The sequence below is a fragment of the Elaeis guineensis genome, chromosome 11 (assembly GCF_000442705.2).
Source record: "Elaeis guineensis isolate ETL-2024a chromosome 11, EG11, whole genome shotgun sequence".
In the NCBI taxonomy this organism is placed as follows: domain Eukaryota; kingdom Viridiplantae; phylum Streptophyta; class Magnoliopsida; order Arecales; family Arecaceae; genus Elaeis; species Elaeis guineensis.
The window spans coordinates 1,535,270-1,561,286 of record NC_026003.2 but is presented as its reverse complement, the minus strand read 5'-3'; the positions used below and the strand labels follow the sequence as shown (position 1 = coordinate 1,561,286).

Sequence of the window (26,017 nt, the reverse complement as noted above, 5' to 3'; positions counted from 1 at the left end):
CAGTGCAGATGTACCCTTACATCTCACCTGTAAGCCATACCAGTGTCTCCACACTCATTGGTTAAGAGGACAACCAACCTATATGGCACATAACGACTTATGCTTGATAAACGTTATCGTCCTTGGTAACAACGTATCATTTGGTTGCGAACAGATTTAAGGACTAAATGATAAATCCTTCTTTGTCGAGTCTAAATAGTCCTAAGGACTTCACCATAACATAGGAGTTCATTAGAAGATGAAATATTTTATGATGAAAAATGTCAAAATAATTTTTATTAATTTATAATTCATATTCAAATACAAAAAATAAGCACAACCGTCAATAGACTGATGATTGGTTTTGGGATACTATTCCCAACAATCTCCCACTTGGTCTAAAGCCAATCGATGCAGTATCTAATACCCATCTTCGACTTGTAGTTGTCGAACTCCTTCACCGCAATGGCTTTAGTGAATGGGTCAGCCAGGTTCTCCTTTCCGTCGATCTTCTGAAGATCGATGTCACCTCGATCCATAATTTTCTCGATGAGATGGTAGCGGCGCAGAATATGCTTCGTCTGCTGGTGTGCCTTTGGTTCCTTCGTCTGAGCAATGGCTCCAGAGCTGTCACAGTAGAGTAGAACTGGATCAACAAGGGAGGGTGCTACTCCGAGCTCGGTGATAAATTTTTTCAGCCATATCGCTTCTTTGGCAGCATCTGATGCAGCGACATACTCTGCCTCGCAAACTGAATCAACCACTGTGTGCTGCTTAAAACTTTTTCAGCAGATAGCCCCACCATTAAGGGTAAAAATAAATCCCGACACACTTTTGCTGTCATCGTGATCAGACTGAAAACTAGAGTCTGTAAACCCTATAAGTCTCAAGTCCGATTCACCATAAACAAGCCACTGGTCTTTAGTATTTCTTAAATACTTCAGGATGGTTTTAACAACCTTCCAGTGATTCTCTCTTGGATCAGATTGGTATCTACTCACTACCCCTACTGAGTATGCCATATCTGATCGTGTACATGTCATGACGTACATGATAGATCCCACTGCCGAAGCATATAAAATCCTACCCATACGCTCTTTCTCTTGAGGTATTGTTGGACAATCCCTCTTCGAGAGAGAAATTTCATGGCCTATCGGAAGATAGCCTTCCTTGAAATTCTTCATGCTGAACCTCTTCAGCATAGTATCAATGTACGTGGACTGTGATAAACCAAGCAACCTTTTAGATCTATCCCTATAGATCCTCATCCCTAGGATGTAGGAAGCTTCTCTCAGATCCTTCATGGAGAACTGTGACGACAGCCAAATCTTTATTCCTGTAATGCAGGGACATCATTCCCGATTAAGAGAATGTCATCCACATACAATATAAGAAATACTACTACTAGACCATTAGCCCACTTATAAATGTAGGGCTCTCCTCCGTTCTTAACGAAGCCATACGTCTTGATCGTCCTATCAAAATATATGTTCCAACTCGGGATACCTGCTTAAGTCCATCAATGGACCTCTGTAGCCTGCATACCTTAGACTCATCTGTGGATGTGAATCTTTAGGTTGTATCATATACACCTCTTCATCCAGCTCTCCGTTTAGGAAAGCTGTCTTCACATCTATCTGCCAGATTTCATAGTCCAGATGGGCAGCTATCGCAAGCATAATCCGAATGGATTTGAGCATTGCCACAGGAGAAAACGTCTCATCATAGTCTATACCATAACGTTGATGATATCCCTTGGCAACCAGACGGGCTTTATAGGTTTCCACCTTTTCATCCGTGCCTCTCTTCCTCTTGAAGACCCACTTACACCCTATGGGTTTTACTCCTTCGAGTGGGTCAACCAATGTCCACACATTGTTGACCTTCATGGACTCCATTTCGGATTTCATGGCCTCTAGTCATTTCTCAGAGTCGGGTCTCTGCATTGCATCTATGTAGGTGATCGGATCCTCACATTTTCATCAAGTTCGATAGGATCATCATCTCGATCAAGAAACCATAGTATTGTCCAGTTGACGTGATACTCTACCAGATCGTCTTAAGGGTGCTTGAACAATGGGCTCCGATCTGATCTAATCAAATCTGGTTCAGGTTCAGCAACTTGCATCGGATTTTCCACCTGCCGAACATCGTCAAGTTCGACCTTAGAGGCAATAGTCCCTTCACCAAGGAACTTCTTTTCCAAAAAGATTGTCTTAAGGCTTACAAACACTTTTTGCTCATCAGCTAGGTAGAAGAATACCCTTTGGTCTCTTTTGAGTACCCTATAAAATTACACTTGTCAGACCTAGGTCCAAGCTTGTCTGTAATTAAATGTTTAACATAAGCCGGATACCCCCAAACCTAAGATGCGAGAGTACTGGCTTACGTCCTATCCATATATCATATGGTGTTTTGGTTACAGACTTACTCGAAACTCTGTTTAGAAGGTAACAAGCCGATTTGAGCGCATATCCCAGAGAAGATCGGCAGACCAGCAAACCTCATCATGAATCGAACCATGTCCAACAAGGTCCGATTCCTCTTTTCAGACACACCATTATGTTGTGGTGTTCCAGGAGGTGTCCACTGAGAGAGAATCCCATTCTCCCCAAGATATGTCAGAAAATCATTGGAAAGTATTCACCTCCTCGATCAGATCGAAGAGTTTTAATACACTTTTCAGTTTATTTTTCTACCTCATTTCGGAATAGTTTGGCCATTTCAAATGACTCCGACTTATGCTTCATTAAATAGACATACCCATACCTCGATAGGTCATCTGTGAAGGTTATGAAGTAGAAATATCACCTCTTGACTTGAGCTCATGGGTCCACATACATCAGAATGTACCAGACCCAAGAGTTCGTTGGCTCACTCACCTTTTCCAATAAAAGGTGATTTATCATTTTACTAAGACAGGACTCATAGGTTGGAAGTGATTCACAATCACCTACTTAAGAATTCCTTCTTGAGCCAACTGTTTATCCTGTTCTTATTGATATGACCTAGCCTACAGTGCCAAAGGTAGACTTCTGACACATTATCTATTCTAGTGCATTTACCGAAGGTTTGAACCACATTAACAGGTTGTGATAGAAAGTAAATTTCATTATTAAGTTGTCCAATAAACATTGTAACACCATTCAAAATGATATTGCAAATATTTTTTTTATTAAAAATTGATAACCGTTCATGCCAAAAGGCCTACAGAAATAATATTTAATAAAAAGCTTGACAATAGTGATATTCACTTAGAATTACGTTTCGAGAATTGATTACAAGGTTCATGATTCTAATGCTAGAACTGAAACTTTGCTTCCATCTCCAACGTTCAGAATCTCTCGCTTTCATCAAATCTCCTACTGACCTGCAGACCCTGCATCGAATTGCAAATATGATAAGGGCTTCCGGTATCCAATACCCAGGCAGTAGTATCACAAATAAAAAGTTGCAAGTGTTATCATATAAGTACCTTGCTTCTTCTTCGGCCTATTCGGATCCAGGGAGGCAATGTATAGAGGACAGTTCTTCTTCCAGTGCCCCTGCTTCTTGCAAAAGAAGCACTCCACCTGGCTCTGGTCGGGCTTGCGCTTCTTAGTCTGACCCTATGCAGACGTCCCAGCATGCAGCTGCACCTTCTTATTCTTCTTCTTCTTGTTCTTCTTCTTCCCTTTCTTAAAGGGTCGACGACCAGAAGAAGACCCTCCCACAACATTCACCAACTCTTATGGAGCTGGTGATCCTTCTCAAAGTTCTATAGCAACCCCAACAAGTCGTGGTAGTTCACTGCAGGCTTTGTCATCTGAAAATGAGTAAGGAAGGGGAGGAAGGACTTGGGCAATGAATTAAGGATCGTATCCTTACCGAACTGCTCGTGCAAGAGAAAGCCCAATTTACTTAGGCGCTCAATCATTTCGATCATGTACAGTACATGATCAGTGACTGAGGCTCCATCCCTCATTTGAGCATTGAAAATAGTACAACTAGTTTTGTGCCTTTCAACATCATCAGGCGTGCCAAAGGAGTCGTTCAACATTTGAAGCATCTCCTATGGCTGGACGTTCTCAAACCTGCGGCTGAACTCATCATTCATTACCGCCAGTATAATGCACCGAACGGTGGTGCGGTCGTTGAGCCACTTCTGATAAGTGTCTCGAACCGTCCCTCTAACGTTCAGGGCTGGCTCCTCAGGTGTCGGATCCATTACTACATAAAGGATCCGCTCATGCTCAAGGACGATTTTTAATTTTCGATACCAGCTATCGAAATTAGGTCCCATGAGTTTGTCATTATCTAATAATGATTGGAGCGACATGGTAGTGGCCATAGCTGCAGAAAGAAAATCAGACCTCAATTAGTATATAAATTATAAATACTAAAGACTTGGACTTTAGTCTAAAATTTTTTCCAGTATTTTTATGAACTGATAGCCTCAATCTCCAATTCGAGAAATTACTTTAATTCCTTAGTGGATACTAGAATCCACACAGACTACACACGAGTCCAACTTTGGTTGGTCAACCCATGTGCATCTATGGGTAGGTTCATAACCAGTCATTTCTCTAAATAACTTCTAGTAATTGATTTTGCCCCAGAACCTAATCAGTAGGCTTTGGCCTCCACTGAAAAGATCTGGTTAGGTCCAACCATTAACATGATTGATTTGATGAATTGGATCAATAAATGATCAGGCCCGACTTTGGCCGACCAACCTGACCACCATCAGAAAGACTCAAACTAAATTATCATATTATGAATGATAATTTCATTAGTCAATAAGCACCAGACCTTTGGGCCTCCAATGATTATTAAACTAATGGACTCATTATCACTCACTTAATGGGAGGCTATGACTTAGTTATCAATATAACTTAATCATTTTTAGGACCTAATAATTTTTAAAGATTTTATTAAAAAATAGATGAGAAGATAAATTACTAGCCAATTTCAATCCTCCCACTGACTTCACCAAGTCAGATTAAAAAGATTTAATTAAGCCAGCATTAGGAGCACCTAAATCAGTCAAACTGATTTACCTAATGACATGGGTGAGCCCTAATCACAAAGTGATCTAATCAAAATCTAATTCACTAGGTTGGCCAGGTAAGTGAGATCAGTGGTGGGGATATGCCATTAACTCGTCAGAGATCGAATCACTGCGAGTAGCTCTCGCTTAAAAATCACTGGTCAAACTGCCAAACTTACCTTAGACACCAACCGGTTCATTAGTTTTAATTTGATCAACTTATTAAATAGGGTTCCACTGCGTAGCCATGAATTAAGTCCATCTTGGTCTAGTTAAAGACATGGACCCATTCAACTACAACTATTGGAGTTGAGTCTAGAGTATCCTTGACCTAATCTAATTCAACTTTTGATTAGATTTGACCAATTACTCTAATTTAGTCCATTTCTTTAAGCTAACCTTAGGTCTAACCCAATTATGGACCTAATCCATCTAACCCATTGACCCACAAGTTTATGCAATTGTCTTAGGTCTTAATTCATAATTCTAGACCTACTAGACAACACTTAATTCTTAAGTATTTAGGCTGATGGGTCAGGGTTTGGCATTTCGAAAATAATTTTCAAATTTGAAAGGTTTTATTTTCTATTCACCAAATATGTTGACTTATTTCACAAATAGATCAGCATATTTCATAAATAGCAATCCTATTGCTAATTACATAACAGAAAATAACTCAATCAAAATAAATCATGAATATTCTTTTAGATCTAATCTAACATATTCATGATAAATTTCATAATTGAAACTTTACAATTAATTCCTTTCGCTGCTTCATCTGCATGGGATATAATTGCAGCGACACCCCTACCGCCATAGGAGACCCCATCGAATGAGAGGAGAGGACCTTTAAACCCTGCTTTTCTCCTATGATCGGACAGCCATGGCAACCAACCCAATTCGATTACTTGCTACTTGAATCAAGTATATCTAAATATATCAATTTCAAAATTTAAATTTCAAATTTCAAATTTTAAATTCTAAATTTTGAATTTCAAATTTTAAATAAATTTTAAATTTTTGAATTTCAAATTTTGAATTTCAAATTTTGAATTTTAAATTTTGAATTTCAAATTTGAAATTTCAACCAAATTTTAAATTTCAAATTTTGAATTTCAATTTTTTTTGAATTTTGAATTTCAAATTTCAAATTTCAAAATTCAAAATTCAAATTTTGAATTTCAAAATTTTAAATTTTGAATTTCGAACAACTTTCAAAATTCAAATTTTAAATTTGAATTTTAAATTTTAAATTTAAACTTTTAGATTATAACTTAATCTACGCATGCAAATATATATATCATATCTAAGAACCTGCTCTGATATCATTTGTGGAGAAATTCAGTGCAGGGGTAAAATGGTAATTTTAAAACTTTTTCAAAATCATGATTTTACAGTGAAAAAATATTAATTAATCTAATTAATTAACATAAATTTATCCTACACTAGGATCTAAATATGATATATAGCATGCATGCATTTAAATTTGAAATTCGAATTTGAACAATAAATACTTTATTGTAATGTGTTCAGAACACAATACCTTTGTGCGGGTAGTAGATCGCCGCAATCTGATCACCGTCGGAAGAGTCTGATCATCACGATGCAGCCACACAGCGTGTCTGGCCTCTGCGGATAGTCCACACGAAGCTTCCGGTCTGATGGACTCCTCACGAGTGCTAGCTCGTTGTAGAATCTTTTTGACGGTCGATGCTGATCGAACTCCTTCGATCGATGTCTGTCGATTCTTTGGATGCTCTAGATCATCAACAAATGTACTTGAGAGGATGTTGAAGATCTTTCTAAGATTTTGTGGGCTCACGACACTCGTAGCTCACTTTCTCACTTTCCGAACCCCAGGCTAAAACTCTAGGGAACTCACCGGAAACCTTGCACCCACTTTTCTTTCTTTCTTTCTTTTCTCTTGGAAGGATATAGACTTTCTTCTCACGCACAAGACTTTTCACACCCCAGAATTTTTTTCCAAAAATCTTCATCTTGCACGCCCCACTCTTCTCCTCCTTTTATAACAACGTCAAACGTCTTATCCAAAAGAAAGGATAAAGATGAGTAATTGCACATTTGAATTCAAATCAAATTTTGAATTCAAATGGACACCAACTCATCTCTTATCTACTAAAGACATGAGGCATGGCTTAAATTATGCATGGAGTGATTTCATGAAAAATCTTTTCTCATGTAATAAATGGGACGTAAAAAAAAGGGATAAGGTGCAAAGATTGATTGCCCATTCAAATTCAAACTTTATTTTGAATTTGAATGGCCAACCAATCATCCTTATCCATTCATTTGGCACATTAAAGTGGGGCGTGGAGAGGGCTTGGCATGAGAAAAAAATTCATGAGAAGTTCCTTCTCATGAATTCAAATGGGTGCAATGGAAGTGAGGTGGAGCATGGAGATTGGGTCAAGGTGGTTTAATTATTTAAACCAACCTAATTGAACCAAATAAGTTAGGTCCAATTAGACTAATTTAAATCTAACTAAATTAGGCTTAATTAGGCTCAATAAAATCCTAATCAAATCAAGAATTGATTAAGCCCAATCCCTGATCAAATCAGGGACCAAACCATCTCGATGATTAGGTCAACTCTTAACCTAATCAGGTCAAATCCAACTGAATCCAATTCAATTGGACTTGATCCAAAAATAATTACTCAATCAAATTGAGTTAATTAGCGATCAAATCACTAATTAAACCTTTCATAAATACTGAGTCCAAATCTGATGGGCAATCAGGCATCAGAATTCATCGATATGTAACCCTGATCAAAAAATTCCAACCAGTGGGACTCTTGACCCCAGTACCCATAATGTGTGAAACTCGTGATCAGAGAATCCTGATTCTCGATCACTGAGTCTCAAACATGTAGGATTCTACCTCAGCCATCAGATCAGATAGGAACCTCTAATGTGTGTGACCCCGCAGGTTCGAACCTAAGCCGGTAGCATAGGAACCAATTCCTGTACTAATCGAAGTGACCATCTAGCAATGGTACCCGACGTCCGGATAGGTCGAAGAGTCGCAATCGCAACACTTAGAACCTACATGAATATGGTTACTGTATAATTCATCCTTTTGACCCCTATGTTTAGGATGACTCAGGGTTAAACTGTCAACCCTGATCAGATCATCCGAATCGTGCTCAACTCAAACAGTCCTGTGACTCCTCACAAGGATTATCCTGGTCAAGATTTTGCTAAATTGAAACACGACTGTACACAGCTCCTAAACTGGAGTGGTCAATCCCATCTTGACACACGCACCGACAAATCAAGTACTTGACTACACTCAGCAGCCTTCCGTCACTGAATTAAAAATTCAGGTAGTCCAGTGCCTAAGTGCAGTGAGTTGCTTGCAAGTCACCGTGGCGGTCTCAGGTCGGAGGGATATTTATACTCATATTCCATCGGAGCAAATCTTGACAGTAGAAATAGCTTCGGAGTTGATCATGTTCAGTGCAGATGTACCTTTACATCTCACCTGTAAGCCATACCAGTGTCTCCACACTCATTGGTTAAGAGGACAACCAACCTATATGGCACACAACGACCTATGCTTGATAAACGTTGTCGTCCTTGGTAACAACGTATCATTTGATCGCGAACAGATTTAAGGACTAAACGACAAATCCTTCTTTGTCGAGTCTAAATAGTTCTAAGGACTTCACCACAACATTGGAGTTCATTTGAAGATGAAATATTTTGTGATGAAAAATACCAAAATAATTTTTATTAATTCATAATTCATGTACAATATAAAAAATAAATACAACCGTCAACAGGCTGACGATTGGCTTTGGAATACTATTCCCAACAAGCCAATCAAAAGTTGGAGTTGATTAATAATAAGGGAGCTGATCCACGATTCTATGACATCGTATTTATATTATTTTTATTATTAATAAAATAATAATATTTATTATTAGTCAAATAATAATATTTTAATGTTACTTAAATAATAATATTTTATTATTAATCAAATAATAATATTTTATTATTAATGAAATAATAATATTTTTTATTAATAAAGTAATAATATTTTATTATTAATCAAATAATGATATTTTATTAATACTCAAATAATAATATTTTATTATCAATCAAATAATAATACTTTATTACTAATCAAATAATTATATTTTATTATTAATCAAATAATGATATTTTATTAGTACTAAATAATAGTATTTTATTATTAATCAAATAATAATATTTTATTATTAATCAAATAATAATATACTATTATTAATCAAATAATAATATATTATTACTAATAAAATAATAATATTTTATTATTAATCAAATAATGATATTTTATTTGTAATCTTTCTTTTCTTTTCATTTTTCTGCTCCCCCCAAAACCCAAACCCCACCCCCTCTCTCTTAGTGGCCGATCCGCACCCATCCCCCCTCCAACGCACCACCCGTGGCATCTCTGTCCGACCGTCACGCCTTCGCACCCTCCTTTCGAGCCCCATACTTGAACCTCCCAATCGCCATGGCTACCTATCTGTGCCACATCCCCCCTCTGCCCTAATGAAGCCCGCACCTCATGCCCCCCATCGCTCTGTGAGAACACAAACCCATCCCTCCCCCTTGGCTCGGCACTCGCACCCCATGCCCCCCACGACCCCCCTCCCTCGGCCCCTATGCCCGCACCCCATGCCTCCCCCCCTCCTCCTCCTTCGGCTCCGATGAAGTTCTCACCCGTGCCATCGCCGCTCTCGCTTGGCTCCATATTCATGCACTAGGTGCAATTGGACAGCATAAATCTTATGATGGATAACACGCCATGCGATCCTTTGTATTTCATCGATTTTTGATTGCGCGTTCTCCACTATACATACGCTCCAACATGCGATTTCAAGTTCAAAATCGAATATTCAACATATAATTGTGCATACGTTCTAACATACGATTTCAAGTTCGAAATCGCATGTTCAATATATGATTTCACTGCGTACGAGCTGAAGTGCCACATTTTTGAAAATAAGATAGGGGTGGGGATAGATTTAGAAATAAATATTAAAAAAAATATATTTTAAAAAAAAATCCAGATGGATGAGTTGGTCTGCTGAATAAAATATTATTTTATTCCTGGGAACCGCAAAACGCTGCGTAGGACGAAAAGGTGATCCAAGGGAAATGACCATTTACTCCCCCACAGGCCGCAGGCTACAATCAAACCGTGTCTCGGCATTTGGCGATAATGATTTGCTGATGTGATGCATTACCAATACTGGTTTAGAGTAACGGGATTAATAAATCAAAACTTAATAATGGCTGAGAAAGAAAATTTTGGGAGATATCAAATGCAATCATCTACTTAAAATCTGTTAGTTTTATTTAGTCCGGAAGGGGAGAACCCATCATTCCGCGCATTTGAGAAAGAAGTGTTTTATGTCAAGGACCGTAGTGGTAAATGGTAATATACGCTAGTCAACATTAGCAGCAGGTGATCAAGTTTTTACTTTGAAAATGTGTGCATAAATATTATAAAAATGAACAGAACTAACTGTCCTTTAATTTTGGATACTGAGTTTTTTTTTTTTTTTAACAGCAACTGAAAAGGTCGAAAGCAAATTAGCAGTCAGCCACGAACTTTCTCAAATTTTGACACGTAATACCTTGATTCATAAACCCAATCCGTAGTTTATTGGCTTCCAAAAAAAAAAAAAAAAAATGCAGAGCGAGAGATATCCTAAATTAGTGACACCTCCCTGATTTTGCTTCCGTCACAATCTCTTCGACATGACGGTTCCGAAGGAAGCACCGGGGTTCATGCAGAGCGGAAACCCGGAGAAAAGTGAGCACCGAGCAGCAGTCACGGTCGTCCGTATTGTTGAGGGAGATGAGCTTTAATCTCCGAAATGATCCGGCTAGGGCTGTCTTTGCCATCCCTAAACTGAGATGGGTTGTCTGGGTTCTTGAGCTAATATTAAAAGTTTTATCTTCACCATAGACTGGTGAAACATCAATCGTTGAGATGGCCGAGTTGGTCTAAGGCGCCAGATTAAGGTTCTGGTCCGAAAGGGCGTGGGTTCAAATCCCACTCTCAACAAAACAAAGATTTTGTTCAGGAAAAAAATTGCTCTGCAAACATTCAAAAAAATTAAAATATTTTATGTTGAGTAGCCCCTGCAGCTAATGATACTCAAAAGCTCAAATAAAATCACCCATCAAACCACATTTTTAAGGATATTCTTGTCATAATGTAATGATGACAACTAAAAAAAAAAATCTTTTATAAGATATTTTATTTTAAATTATTAAACTAAAATTCCTATTCTCTATTGTTTTTTGGATGGCTGCTCCTCCTAGTTCCATCAAATGACTTATACAATTGAATTAGTTTATACTAAATAAGAAAACTACATAATGTTAAAAAGTGTTAATACAAAAGCTACTAAATTTTAAAACTATAAAATGTTAAGTAATGCTTGTTGGACATTGCTTATAACACAATTATAATGGCTCCAAGCTGCAGTTTGTTAATTTGTAGTGTATGAATATATATGTGCATAATATAATTGACATGCCATAAAATTATTATGATACTAATTATAATATATAACAATAAAAAGGCATGCTAAGCATTAGAACCACCATAACACTATTATCACGCTTTCCTCATTGTTGGTGCAGAATTCCACCGATGCCGGAGAAGCTGGAGTCGAAGGGATCACGACCGCCGTCGGGACCTGCAAAGAAAGTCTAAACCGGAGTTGGGGGTGCTCCGACAAGACCCTCCGATGCTCAAGTCAGTATTCTGCTTCAACAGAAATGGAGCACTCGAATGGAATTTTAGCAGAGTTTAGAGATAGAGCTTAGAGCTTAGAGGAGAACGTATCTGGGGGGTCTTTTTTATAGACGGGAGAGCGTAACCGATTGACAGCGACGTCCGTAACTGCCTGGTAGTGGGCCGTTCGGGGCCACGTAGAGTTTGTTACCGAGAGTGGAGTGGTGTCCGTTGTCGCGACTTGCCGGAGAGTGGTGGGGCCACGTGGAGTTTGTTACAGAGAGTGGAGTGGTGTCCGTTGTCGCGACTTACTGGGGAGTTTGGACCGGATGGCTGAAGCTCGATTGGGACGTCTGATGGAGCAGAATAGCTCTCTATCTCAGCAATCTAAGAGAAGCTCGGATGTTTTCGAAGTTGCTGACGGGTTAACTGTTGTTGGGTGCCTTAGGCGTTGATGCTGCAGACGAAAGTCATCCGCTGTAGAAGTTCGGACGAAAATTTTCTGTTGGAGAAATCTGACTGGAGTCCGATTGCTAGAGAAGTCCGTCTGAAATTTGTCTGATGTAGAAGCTTGTCTGAAGACTGTCTACTGGAGAGGTCCAGTTGCATAAGGAATCCGACAGAAGGTCGACCGATAGCAGAATTCGAAAGGCGCTATAGAAGGTTGACCGATGGAAGAGTCCGAAAGACGTTGTGGAAGTTCGTCCACTGGAGGAGTCTGGAGGACATTGTGGAAGGTCGACCGCTGGAGGGATCCGGATGAAATTTGTCCATTGGAGGGGTCTGGTCGGCACTGTTGAAGTCTGGTTGGCGCTGTTGAAGGTTGATAGCTGGAGAGGTACGGAAGACACAGGAGACAGTCGGTTACTGTAGAAATCTGGCTACTGGAGCCTGTCCGTTGTAGAAGTTCGTCTGGAATTCATTCGCTGTAGAAGTTCGGACGGAGTCCGATTCTTGCAGAAGTCCGGAAGGAGGCCGCTTACTGTAGAAGCTCGGATGGAGACTGGTTGCCGTGGAAGCCCGGATGGAGACCGCTTATTGTAGAAGCTCGGATGGAGACCGGTTGCCGTGGAAGCCCGGATGGAGATCGCTTATTATAGAAGCTCGACTGAAGTCTGCTTGCAATAGAAGCTCGGATGGAATTCGCTTACTGTAGAAGCTCGGTTGAAATTCAGAAGGCGGTCAACCACTGTAGAAACTTGGATGGAGTCTGGTTACTGTAGAAGTCCTACTGCTGGAGAAGCTCGGAAGAAGCTCAAAGTACTCTGAAAGAGATTCGGAGAGTAGTCGATCACTGTAGAAAATCGGCTGATAGTGAAGCCCAGAGAGTATTTGGAGCAGTCCAATAGACGACTGAAGGAACTCATCATTGGAGAAGTTTGGAGGGTATGATAGGAGTTCGTTTGTTGGAGAAATCTGGAGGACATTGTGGAAGGTCGACTGCTGGAAGAGTCTGGATGGTACTGTGGAAGCTCGAATGGTCGGAGGAGTTCAGAAAGACGCCGCACAAGGTCGGAAGCCAGAAGAGTCCTGGGAGGGTTGGCCTCTTACGAACTTCGTCTGGGGTTATTTTATACCCAACACTCATAATTTGGAATATAAGGGTGGAAAATGTATTTTTTTAAACATTGACATTATATAATAGATTATTATTATGAATTTATTGAATACTACTTCATAGTTTTTTCAAAATAAATTTATTTTAAATTCCCATAAAATCGATTCAAATCTATCTTCAGACACTCATGCAAATATTTAGGTAATTCATTGATCCAGTTTAGATATTTAATTATCATTATATGAGAAATTGCAAGAAAATTTATTAGAGATGCTTCATTGTAAAAATAAAATGAATATCATGTGTTGTCTTTCTTTTCTTTTTTATCTTAGGCTAGAATATATGAACAGATTGTCAAGTAATTTTATAATGCACCTTTTAAAAAAAAAACTTGGTAGATAAATATCATTCTCTTTAGAATCTTGCTTCTAGTGATTGTTAGTTCATTTGTTATAATGAACAATTATTATTTTTTCCATTTAGCATGATAATTTTAGAGTTTTATTTGTTGATGAAAGTAAATAATGACTAGAATTATCTCTTGAGGTTCAAAAATTTCTTTATATTGATTGAGAAATTGAATCACAAACTCTTATTGTCTCTAGTCAGGCATATGATCATCTTAATATTGGATGTATATCGTAGAAGTCAATATGACTGACATATTGTAATAACTCTAGGATATAATTTTATATTTAAAATATTGATTTGATCAATAAAAAAGTAAAATTTTATTTTTATTCAAGTGTGATGTATCCTTGAATCATCTATGAAATTAATACTTACGATACATATTCTCAAGATGTTGAGAATTAGAGGCATGTATAATTAATTTCTAAATTACTCTCGATCATAGTATCATCATAAAAATGATGATCGATCTGAATAGATTGATGTACAAATCGCTTCTTTCGGAGTAGATGAGTCTCTAATCTACAGTGTAGAGATACTGACTGATAAATGCGGATAGTTGTTAGAGAATAACTAGTACTGAACGTGACCATACGAGAGATCACATAGATTTCTATTCAATTATCGATGATCACCTTGATGTTGTAGTTGTGTAAATGGTCTTTTGATCTGTAATGGCATGGTTGCTCGCAGTGAGCTGCTGGAGTTTGACTGACACAGAAATATGGTCTCTTTGAGTCCTTATAGTGTATGTTGGCAATAGTTGATCTACTGTAGGAGTAAGGTGTGTATTTAAATGAAATCTATCAATCTTGATGAAAAAAATAATTTTATGAGATTTGAAAGACTAAATCCATAAGTCTGTGGCTACAATAGTGTGATTGATGAAAATTTTTTTTTATGAAAATCATAATTGGACTTGAGCTAATTGAATCTATTATATGACTGATGATGAGGTTTGATGATTTATCTATGATCTGCCATCTAATCGAGACTCAAAATAGAGAGATTGAATCAAGTGAAAACTGCACCTTGAGATTTTTTTTTTGACTTTGTTGGGTTGCCACTACATACTACTAGGTATCACTGATGGATTATGAGAGCTCACTAGGGTTGTTTAGGATCGACGATCTTTGTTGAGTTAGAGTAGAATTATTTTGATTCATCAAAAAGAGTTTCAATGATGCTATGATAAAGATCATGGTATATCTCACTACCAGATAGAATTGAACTTATGGGATCACACAACAAAGAGATTAGATCTAGATTAAGCAATTGGGCTTATAAAGTCTCAATTGGATTAGGAGAATCCTATTGAGTTTAGGATGACCTTGCTAGCATAAGGTTGAATCCAATTTTTTATTTAACTTGAATTGCTTATTTGATAAGAATAAATTCGAGTTAATTATCCGCATTGAACCTAATTGGATTAGATTCAATGGGCTCCATATGATGGTTTCCTAAGAGTCTTGGGTTAAATAATTAGGAGTTAAATCACCTAGATAATTCTTTGATTGTTTGGATTAACTCAATTGGGGCACCACTTGATTTGATCAAGTTGGGCATGCCCACATGATGAAGGTGTGAAAGATAAGGGAGGAGCTCACCTCCTCTTCCCTATGATGTATGAGAGAGAGGGCTAGAGGATGCCAAGTGTTGGCACCCACTTGGTTCACCTAGGCATGGTCAAAGAGTAGGGATTATAACGAGTCCTAATGTGATTAGGACTCATATAAGGTGGCTGATTTGGTTTTGATTAGGAGTTCAATTGCTTCTCTATTTAAAGGACCCTCACCTAAGAGTTTATTATTAGAATTTCAAATTGCTTCAAGCCATAAAACAGCCCCCCATGCCTCCATCTCTTCCTCCCTTTTGGTTCACACATCCAAGCCCTTGGACATCTCATCATCACAATGCCCAAAAGGAGTTTAGGCATCCCTCTTTCTTATTGGTTTCAAGCTCTTGATTACTTTCAGATCAAGAGAAGAAGATCAAGAAAGAGAAGAGAAAAGAAAGATCAAAGATTGATCAAAGAGTTGATCAAAGGATCCAGGCTTCATTCAGATTTGCAAAAAGATCTTCTTAGAGAAGAAAGATCTACATCAAAGAGGACTGATCCAGACTGATCCTAAGTGGATACCCATAGAGCCCATATGCTTGTGTGGCTAAGAAAGAACCCATCTTCTTCCAAATTCAGATTCAAATAAAGGATTAGCGAAATAGATATGTGATTCAATCGTATATTTAATTTTAGCATAAAATTAGTATGTATTAATTTCAATATATAAAGTAGATTTTTGTTAAAAATTATGTCCCAAAGTCAATCATCAACCTATTAACGATTATGCTCATGTATGTAACTTGTATATGAATTGTTTATTAACAAAAATTATTTAGTTTTTTCATCATAAAATATATATCTTCTTTTTAAACTCCTATGTTGTGATAAAGTCTTTAGAACTATTTTGATCGATAAAGAAAGATTTATCGTTTAGTCTTTAAATATGTTTGCGACCAAACGATATACTATTATTAAGACGATAGCTGTATCAAATGTAGATCATTATATGCCATATAGGTTGGTTGTCCTGTTAATCAAGGAGTGTGGAGACACTGGTATGGCATGCAGATGAGATGTAGGAGTATATCTCACTGAATGTGATCCAATTATGGAGCACTCTGCTTCAAGAGTAGCTCACGAAGGATGAGTATAAGTGTTCCTCTGACCTGAGATCAGTACGGTGACTTACAAGCAACTCTCTGTGCTTTAGTGTTAGACTACCTGAATTTTTGATTCAGTGATGAAGGATTTCTGGATACAGTCAAGTATTTATTAAGTCGGTGTGTGAGTCAAGATGGGATTGACCGCTTTTGATTTTAGGAGTTAGTACTATATTGTATTTCAATTCAATAAAATCTTGGTCAGAGTAGTCCTTGTGAGGAGTCACAGTATTTATGAGGTTGAGACGCATTATGGATGTACTGATTAAGAGTTGACAATTTAACTCTGGATCATCCTAAGCGCTGAGGGTCAAAGGGATGAATTATACAGTAACCTTAGTTTAGGGTTCTTGAATATTGCTTTGCAATCATTCGGCTTATCCGAATGTCAGGTATCATTACTAGATGGTCACATCGATTGATACAAAAATTTATTTTTGTGCTATCGACTTAGGTTCGAACCTATGAGGTCATACTCAAAAAATAATTTCTGACTGATCAGATGACTAATCGATGATTGAGAATCATTCAAGGGTATAACTGTCAATATGATTGATGGCTAACCATATGCAAAAGTTGAAATGAATTAATTCACTAAAGATTAATAAATTATTAGAGAATTAATTAGTAATTAGATGGTTGATTAGCTCAATTTAATTGAGCAATATGGTTTGGATAAAGTCTAATTGAATTAGATTCAATTAGATTTGATCTGATTAGGTTATAAGATGACCTAATCGATAAGGATATTTGATTCCTGATTGGATCAGGATTTGGACTCGATTAATTTTTAATTAGATTAGAATTTAATTGAGTTGGTTCAGTATTTGATTAGATTAGGTTCAGATATCTAATTAGATCTAATCTAATTTGATTTGGATAAGAACCTAATTAGATTGATTTAAATTCAAATCGGTTTGAATTTCCAACATCTTGCGCTATCTGAACCCACGCCCTTCTGCTCTCCATGCAAATTCAGAATTTATGTAGAGAATTCACATCCCAAAACCATGTTGTCACTCACTCCCTTGGATGAGGATGTGATTGGTTGGAATTTGAATTCAAATGGTTTGAATTCGAACTAAAACAACCTTGATACTTATCTTGGTTTAAATTCAAGTTCAAATTTGATTTGAACTTGATCCTATCGTCATCTCCACACCCACCTTAAGAACCCTTTTGTTTTTGTGAGAAAAGATTTCTTAGAGTGGGGCAAAAATCTAAGAGGGGGCGGGTCCTTTTGTGTGAGTTAAGAGGATATACATTTCCTCTTGGGGTGTGAGCATTGTGGTTTTCCTTAAGGTGTTGACTCTAGGGTTTTGGGAAGAAAGTATGTTGAGAGAAAAGTGTATCTTCTGAGCCTTTCTTCCTTCATTTCACCTCCTCCTAGATTTGTCTTTGGCTTCAGAAGAGTCCGAGTGGTCTGAAGAAAGGTGCAAAATCAGCCATCCTCTGATCTTTACACGAGCTAGCATTGTCGGAGAGATCGATCAGACCAGAACTTTGAGTAGACTTTTCGTAGAGGCTGAATATTTTATATAGCTACGAACAACCAGTAGAGCCTATATTCTACAAGATTTAGTCATGATGTTCAGCTACTCACGCTCTAGTAAGAGATCCGATCTCTATAGATAAGATCTATCCGTGATGATTTAGATGTGATCTAGACTTTAGTAGATGTGATTTGCTACCATTATTGATGTGATCAATAACTCCTAGAAATCAGATCATGCATATTTTCATTCAAATAATCCTTTTGTAGGTAGTTTTAAATTTGATCTGTGCATACATAATAGATTAAAATATTTAATCTGTGGGAAAAATTCAGTGCAGGAGTAAAATGGTAATTTTAAAACTTTTCAAAATTATTATTTTATAGTAAAAATTATTAATTAATCTAATTAATTAATAAAAATTTATCCTATACTAGAATCTAAATATGATATATAGCATGTATGCATTTAAATTTAAAATTCGAATTTGAACAGTAAACACTTTACTGTAATGTGTTCAGAACACAATACCTTTGTGCGGGTAGTAGATCGCCGTAATCTGATCACCGTTGGAAGAGTCTGATCATCATGATGTAGCTACACAATATGTCTGACCTCTACGGATCATCCACATGAAGCTTCCGGTCTGATCGACTCCTCACGAGTGCTAGCTCGTTGTAGAGCCCTTTCGACAGCCGATGCTGATCGAACTCCTTCGATCGATGTTTGTTGATTCTTCAGATACTCTGGATCATCAATAGACATGCTTGAGAGGATGTTGAAGATCTCTCTGAAATTTGGTGGGCTCACGACACTCGTAGCTCACCTTCTCACTTTCCGAACTCTAGGCTGAAACCCTGAAGAACTCACTGAAACCCTGCGCACACTTTTTCTTTCTTTTCTTTTTTTTTCTCTCGAAAGGATATAGACCTTCACCTTGCACACAAGGATTCCTCATGCCCATATTTTCTCTCCAAAATTTTTTTTGCACATGCCCCACTCTTCTCCTCCTTTTAAAACAATGTCAAACGTCTTATCCACGTGAGAGGATAAAGATGAGTAATTGCACATTTGAATTCAAATTAAATTTTGAATTCAAATGGAAACCAATTTATCCCTATCCACTAAGGGCGTGAGAAGAGGAGGGCGTGGCTTAATTTGTGTATGAGTAATTTCATGAAAAATATTTTCTCGTGTAATAAATGGGGCGCTAAAAGAGGATAAGGTCAAGGCGCTAAGATTGGTTGCTCATTCAAATTCAAACTTTGTTTTGAATTTGAATGGCCAACCAATCATCCTTATCCACTCATTTGGTGCATTAAAGTAGGGCGTGAGGAGGGATTTGCGTGAGAAAAAATTTATGAGAACTTCCTTCTCGTGAATTCAAATGGGCACAGTGGAAGTGAGGTGGTGCAGGGAGAATGGGTCAAGGTGGTTTCATTATTTAAACCAACCTAATTGAACCAAATAAGTTAGGCCCAATTAGACTAATTTAAATCTAACTTAATTAGGCTTAATTAGACTCAATAAAATCCTAATCAAATCAGAAATTGATTAAGCCCAACCCCTGATCAAATCAGGGACCAAACCATCTCGACGATTAGGTCAACTCTTAACCTAATCGGGTCAAACCCAACTGAATCCAATTCAATTGGACTTGATCCAAAAATAATTACTCCATCAAATTGAGTTAATTAATGATCAAATTATTAATTAAACCTCTCATAAATATTGAATCCAAATTCGATGGATAATCGGGCATCAGAATTTATCGATATATAACCCTGATCGAAGAGTCCCAAACCAGTGGGACTCTTGACCCCGATACCCAAAATGTGTGGGACTCATGATCAGAGAATCTTGATTCTCGATCACAGAGTCCCAGACACGTAGAACTCATAGTCTATGAGCATTAGGACTCTTCATCAGCCATCAGATCAGATAGAAACCTCTAATGTGTGTGACCCCGCAGGTTCGAACCTAAGCCGGTAGCACAGGAACCAATTCCTGTACTAATTGAAGTGACCATCTAGCAATGGTACCCAATGATCGGATAGGTTGAATAGTCATAATCATAATACTCAGAACCTACGTGAATATGATTACTATATAATTCATTTTTTTGACCTCTATGTTTAGGACGACTCAGGGTTAAACTGTCAACCCTGATTAGATCATCCGAATCATGCTCAACTCATACAGTCCTGTGACTCCTCACAAAGACTACCCTGGTCAAGGTTTTGCTAAATTGAAACATGACTATACACAGTTCCTAAACTGGAGTGGTCAATCCTATCTTGACACACGCACCGACAAGTCAAGTACTTGACTACACCCAGCAGCCTTCCGTCACTGAATTAGAAATTCAGGTAGTCCAGTGCCTAAGTGTAGTGAGTTGCTTGCAAGTCACCGTGGCGGTCTCAGGTCGGAGGGCATTTATACCCATATTCCATCGGAGCAAATCTTGACAGCAGAAATAGCTCCAGAGTCGGTCACGTTCAGTGCAGATGTACCCTTATATCTCACCTGTATGCCATACCAGTGTCTCCACACTCATTGGTTAAGAAGACAACCAACCTATATGGAACACAACGATCTATGCTTGATAAACGTTGTCATCCTTGGTAACAACGTATCATTTGGTTGCGAACAGATTTAAGGACTAAACGATAAATCCTCCTTTATCGAGTCTAAATAGTCTTAAGGACTTCACCACAACATAGGAGTTCATTAGAAGATGAAATATTTTGTGATGAAAAATATCAAAATAATTTTTATTAATTCATAATTTATGTACATATACAAAAATGAGCACAACCGTCAACAGACTGACGATTGGCTTTGGGATACTATTCCCAACATAATCTAATCTCTTCTGCTAAAAATTTTAAAAAATACATGCATGAAACTACCTAGTTATCCTTCCAATCCTTGTGTGCTTTGTTCTTATGCATACATATTCTAGATTAAAAAGAGTTTTAATCTTTAATTTTGCTGTGTTGTTTTGAAAAGAAAATTTTTAAAATACACATGCATATGCTCCTACGAAATTCCAATAGTGGTATCAGAGCCATAGATTTCATATGCATGAGATTGACATATTTGTTTGAAAAAATATTTCAAAATTTAATTTTTTTTCTTGATATATGAGATGTATGGATATTTAATTTAGAGCTAAAAATTATTTTAGATCTAATTTTTAGTTCATATATAGGATATATGAAGGCATGCATAGATCTAAAAATTATTCTAAATTATTTTCAAGTTCGTATATGTGATATATTTTTACATGCATATATCTAAAAATTATTTAGACCTGATTTATGATTCATATATGAGATGTATGATTATATATCAAGGTATGAAGATTAGTTTAAATTTGATTGATGATTTATATATAAGATATATGATATCATACCAAGATCTAAATTTTAGTTTAAATCTAAATTTTATATACATATATGTGATATATGCTTATATGATGAATCTGAAAAGTAGTTTTAAAATTAAAACTTACTTTTCATATAAAAAATTTAGATCTAAAATTTGATTTTAAGATCTAAAATTGATGTTTGTGCATAAGGATATGGTTATGGGTAGATAAAAAATTAGGTCATGTAATTAGATTACATCTAGGGTTTTGATTTGATCGTAATAGGTCCAAATCGATTTAGCAATTGATCAAATTGAGTCAAGTATTGATTAAGATTAGATCAATTAAGTTTTAGATCATACAATTATTATTGATCAAATTAATTAAATCTCATATATAGAATTGATTAACCTAAGGACTTAATTCGGCTCGATGGCTTGAGCCTGATTCATTTAAGCTAACCTATTTGGATCAATTAATCAATTGATATCTAAGGTAAATAATTGAAAGGTGGTTATTTAATTAGGACCCTTGATTTATCAAAAGAGAGCCTCTCATCGATCTTCACTTACCTGTTCAATTTAGAAGATTGAGTCTTGAATATGATTGCTCGATGGTTTGGTTTAGCCCACGTCAATTAGATCAGTTATCTGATGACTGATTAGATAAGATCTAAATCTTAACCTCTCCATAAATATTAAGTCTAGAGATCTTCTACTATTGTAGAAGTGCGGACGTACTACTGATGTTGATTATTCTCAACTAGTTACAGTAGTTTAGTTACACCAAAAACATGCAATCACTCTATTAACAAAGAGTTGCTCTAGGGTAAGAATGGGGTTGGACTCAATATCTATCAGGTAAGGGACTCAATGAAGACTTTACACCTACTTGTGAATAGTGGGTCAGGTTTAACTAAGGAGTACGGTTAATATCTGTCAGATGAGTCCACATGATTTAGAAATTAAGTTGCAGCAATATGCTTAGAGAAATATCTAGACAAGAAGTTATCTATGCATCAGTGTACGTGTTATCAATATCTATCAAATGAGGTATATGGCATCGGTGGTACCGCAGCACCCATTAGAAATTCAATTATCGCGTTAAGATTTTTGCCTCTCCACTCGAGGAGTGTAGGGATCCAAAAGAATAGTGAAAGTTTTGTTTGCTTCTTAAAATTTTTAGAACAAATATAAAATTTAAAGTATAAAAATCTAACTTGAATCTCTACTCTCGTAGTTAAACCATGTCAGCTTCAAACCTTTTAGCCTGCATTTTTGAGTCCAATCATTTAATCGAAACTAATTTTAAAGACTAACTATGAAACCTCAAGATTGTCTTGATTTTTAAAAAATTAGGACATATACTTGACTAGGACCCTTGAGTATTACCAAACCATCCTAGTGCTGAGCAGAGAGTAGCATATGATAAATGGATGGATGAAGACAGTCGGATTAAGTACTATGTGCTGGCTTCTATGTCAAATGAATTGCAGAGCCAGTATAAGCATATACCTACTGTTAGGACTATGATTACTTGCAAAAGTTATACCATGAGCAGAGCTGTATTACATATTTTGAGATCTTGAAGAGACTCTTGAATATGAAAATATGTGAAGGATAGTCGGTCCATGAATATTATATGATAATGATCAAGGACCTTGAAGAGCTTGAGAAGCTCGAGTTGAATATACCAAAAGAATTGCAAGTAGATTTGAACCTCCAATCCTTTACAAGTTTATGTAGTCAATTTATTATAAATTTTTATATGAATAAACTGGACTACACTATATCTAAACTGGTCAACATATTGGTCACTATTGAGAAAATCTTGAAAAGTTCAAGGGGCAATGTTTTCGCTATGGAGTAGACTTCATCATCTAAGAGAAAGTCTGGTTGGAAGAAAAAAAATAAATCCATAAAGAAGTAGAAAAAGAAGAGCAAGCCAAAGAAGGATGCTCTGAAGAAGGATGCAGCGAACGAAAAGTATTTTCACTTGTTGAAAAATATATCCTAAAACTAATCGTTTGATAATTGTGCTAATTATAAATGTATATAAATTGATCAATCATAAAAGTTATTTGATCTTTTTCATCACAAACTTACATCTTCTAACAAATTCCTATATTATGATGAAGTCCTTAAGATTATTCTTTGATCGATAAAGAAGAATTTATCACATAGTCCTTAAACTAGTTCGCGACTAAATGATACGCTATTACTAAGATGATAGCGATATCAAGCGTAGGTTATTGTGTGGCATATATATTGGTTGTTCTCGAAATCAAATAGTTTGGAGATACTAGTATGGCATACAAGTGAGATGTAAGAGTATATCGTTATAGAACGTGACTAACTATGGAGCACTCTGCTGTCAAGAGTAGCTCGCGAAGGGTATGGGTATAAGTGTCCCTCAGATCTGAGATCACCACGGTGACTTACAAGTAATTTATTGTACTTTGATGTCAGACTATCTGAATTTATAATTTGGTGATAAAAATTTTTTGGATATAGTCAAGTACTTATCAAGTCAGTGCATGAGTCAAGATGGAATTGATCCCTCCGAATTAGTAGGAGTTATGTATCAATGTATTTCAAGTTAGCAAAATCTGAATCCGGATAATCCATACGATGGATTTGAAAAATTGAAATATAATATAGATAACTTATCTAGGATTGACAGTTAAATCTTAGATCATCCTTTAGCATTAGGAACAAAGAGATAAATTATACGATGACTATACGTTAGTAGATTCTTGAATGTTGCTTCGCCATTATTCGACCTATCCGGACGTCGGATCCCATTGCTAGATAGTTACATCGATTGATTCAAAAATCTGTTTCTATGCTACTGACTTAGATTTTAACCTATGGAGTCACACTCAAAAGAAGTTTCTAACTAATCATGTGGGTGGTCAACGATTGAGAATAGTTCAAGGGCTTAATCATCAATTCGATTGATGGTTAACCTTATGCAAAAATTGTAATAAATTTATTTATCAAGTATTAATGAATTAATAGAAGATTAATTAGTAATTAGATTATTGATTAGCTAAATTTAATTGAATAAATAAGATTAGATAAAATCTAATTAAATTAGATTCAATTAGGTTTTACCCGATTAAGTTATGAGATGACCTAATCATCAAGGGAGAATTATCCCTGATTTGATTAGGATTTTGGTTCAATTAATTTTTAATTTGATTAAAATTTGATTAAAAATTTATAAACTTAATTAGATTAAATTTTATCTATTTTATTTGGACTAAACTAGATGTGATTTGATTTGGATTCAAATAAGGAAACCAAGTGTCCATATTGCAATGGACTCTTCCTCCCTTTGCGCCATAATTTTTTATGTCACTTTTCTTCATGCACAAATAGTTTTTGCATGAGATTTTTTCACACCAAAGAATCCTTTCCCTTCTCTATCTCACATCCAAATTTGGATAAGATCAGATTTTAAATGGTTTGTTCAAATCTAATTTGAAATTAGATACCATATTAGATAAGGTTTGACCTTATCTACAAGTCCACACGTCACACCCTTTATCCTCTTGATTTTGTGTGACAAATAAAGTGATATGGGGTGTGGGAAATCAGAAGAAAATCAATTTTACCATGAAAAAATATATGGGAGCATCCCATGTTTCCTTTGGGTGTGAATGATGAGAAGGGCAACACATCTTGATAGAGTCCAAGATCCTTTGGACTCTTCACCCCACCTCTTACATGCCAAAATAAAAGGTTTGTATTTTATTTACATGTATAATATAGAAGAAAGAGTGATCTTCATGTTTGGGGTCTTGGGCATGAGTTCTTGATGAGAAAAAAGAGAGGAGGTACTCTCTCTTGGGGTGTGCGCAAAATCTAAAATTCTAGGGTTTGGACCTAGGATTTGGGAAGAGAGAAAAAAAGAGAGAAAATAATTTTTTCTCTATTTTTTTAGATCCTTGCCTCCTCGAGAAGTTCATCCTCAACTTCTAGAAAGGTTTTAGAGATTTGAAGAAAAGATTCAGATCAGCCAAGAAGAAGATCTTCGTACGAGCTGGCACTTTCGAGAATGATCAGATCGGGGCTTCGAGTAGACTTTTTATAGAGGTTGGACGCATGTGCGGCTGTAAGAAACCAGCAAAGATCATCTTTACTATATCTCTCAGTAGTGACGATCATCGATTCATGCTTAGATATTGAGTTTGAACTCAGATAGCAATAGATTTGATCTACTGCTTATATCCATGCATGCAGATTTTATCATGTGATTATTTCAGATTTTATATACAACATATCATGTCATAGATCTTAGAGTAGGTTGATTTGATGATTAGATCATATGCATGTTAGGTTAATATGATTAATCTAATTATCTTCTTCTATAATTTATTCAAAAAAATTTAAAATATATGCATGAAATCATCTACATTTCCAATAATGGTATCAGAGCCTAGATTCGTTATGACATGTTATATGTGTATTAAATTTAAAATTTAATTTTATTTATATTTGATATGTGATATTTTAGATCTAAATTTAATTAATGATTGATCACACAAACTGAAATAAGATTATCCTGCTGTAGGATTTACCTCTTACAGTGAACATGTTATCCTAGTTTGTACTAATCATTGATAAAATCTAATTTTACATATTGCATGTGATATTTATGATCTGATTTAGATGTAATCTAAAGTT

General features: G+C 36.3%; 1 non-coding gene across 1 annotated transcript; it reads left to right on the top strand.

The window, feature by feature from the left end:
* The first annotated feature begins 11,011 nt into the window (after positions 1 to 11,011).
* On the top strand, positions 11,012 to 11,092 carry TRNAL-AAG (transfer RNA leucine (anticodon AAG)). The gene has a single exon. It is a non-coding gene; the product is annotated as a tRNA-Leu (tRNA).
* The last annotated feature ends 14,925 nt before the right edge of the window (positions 11,093 to 26,017 follow it).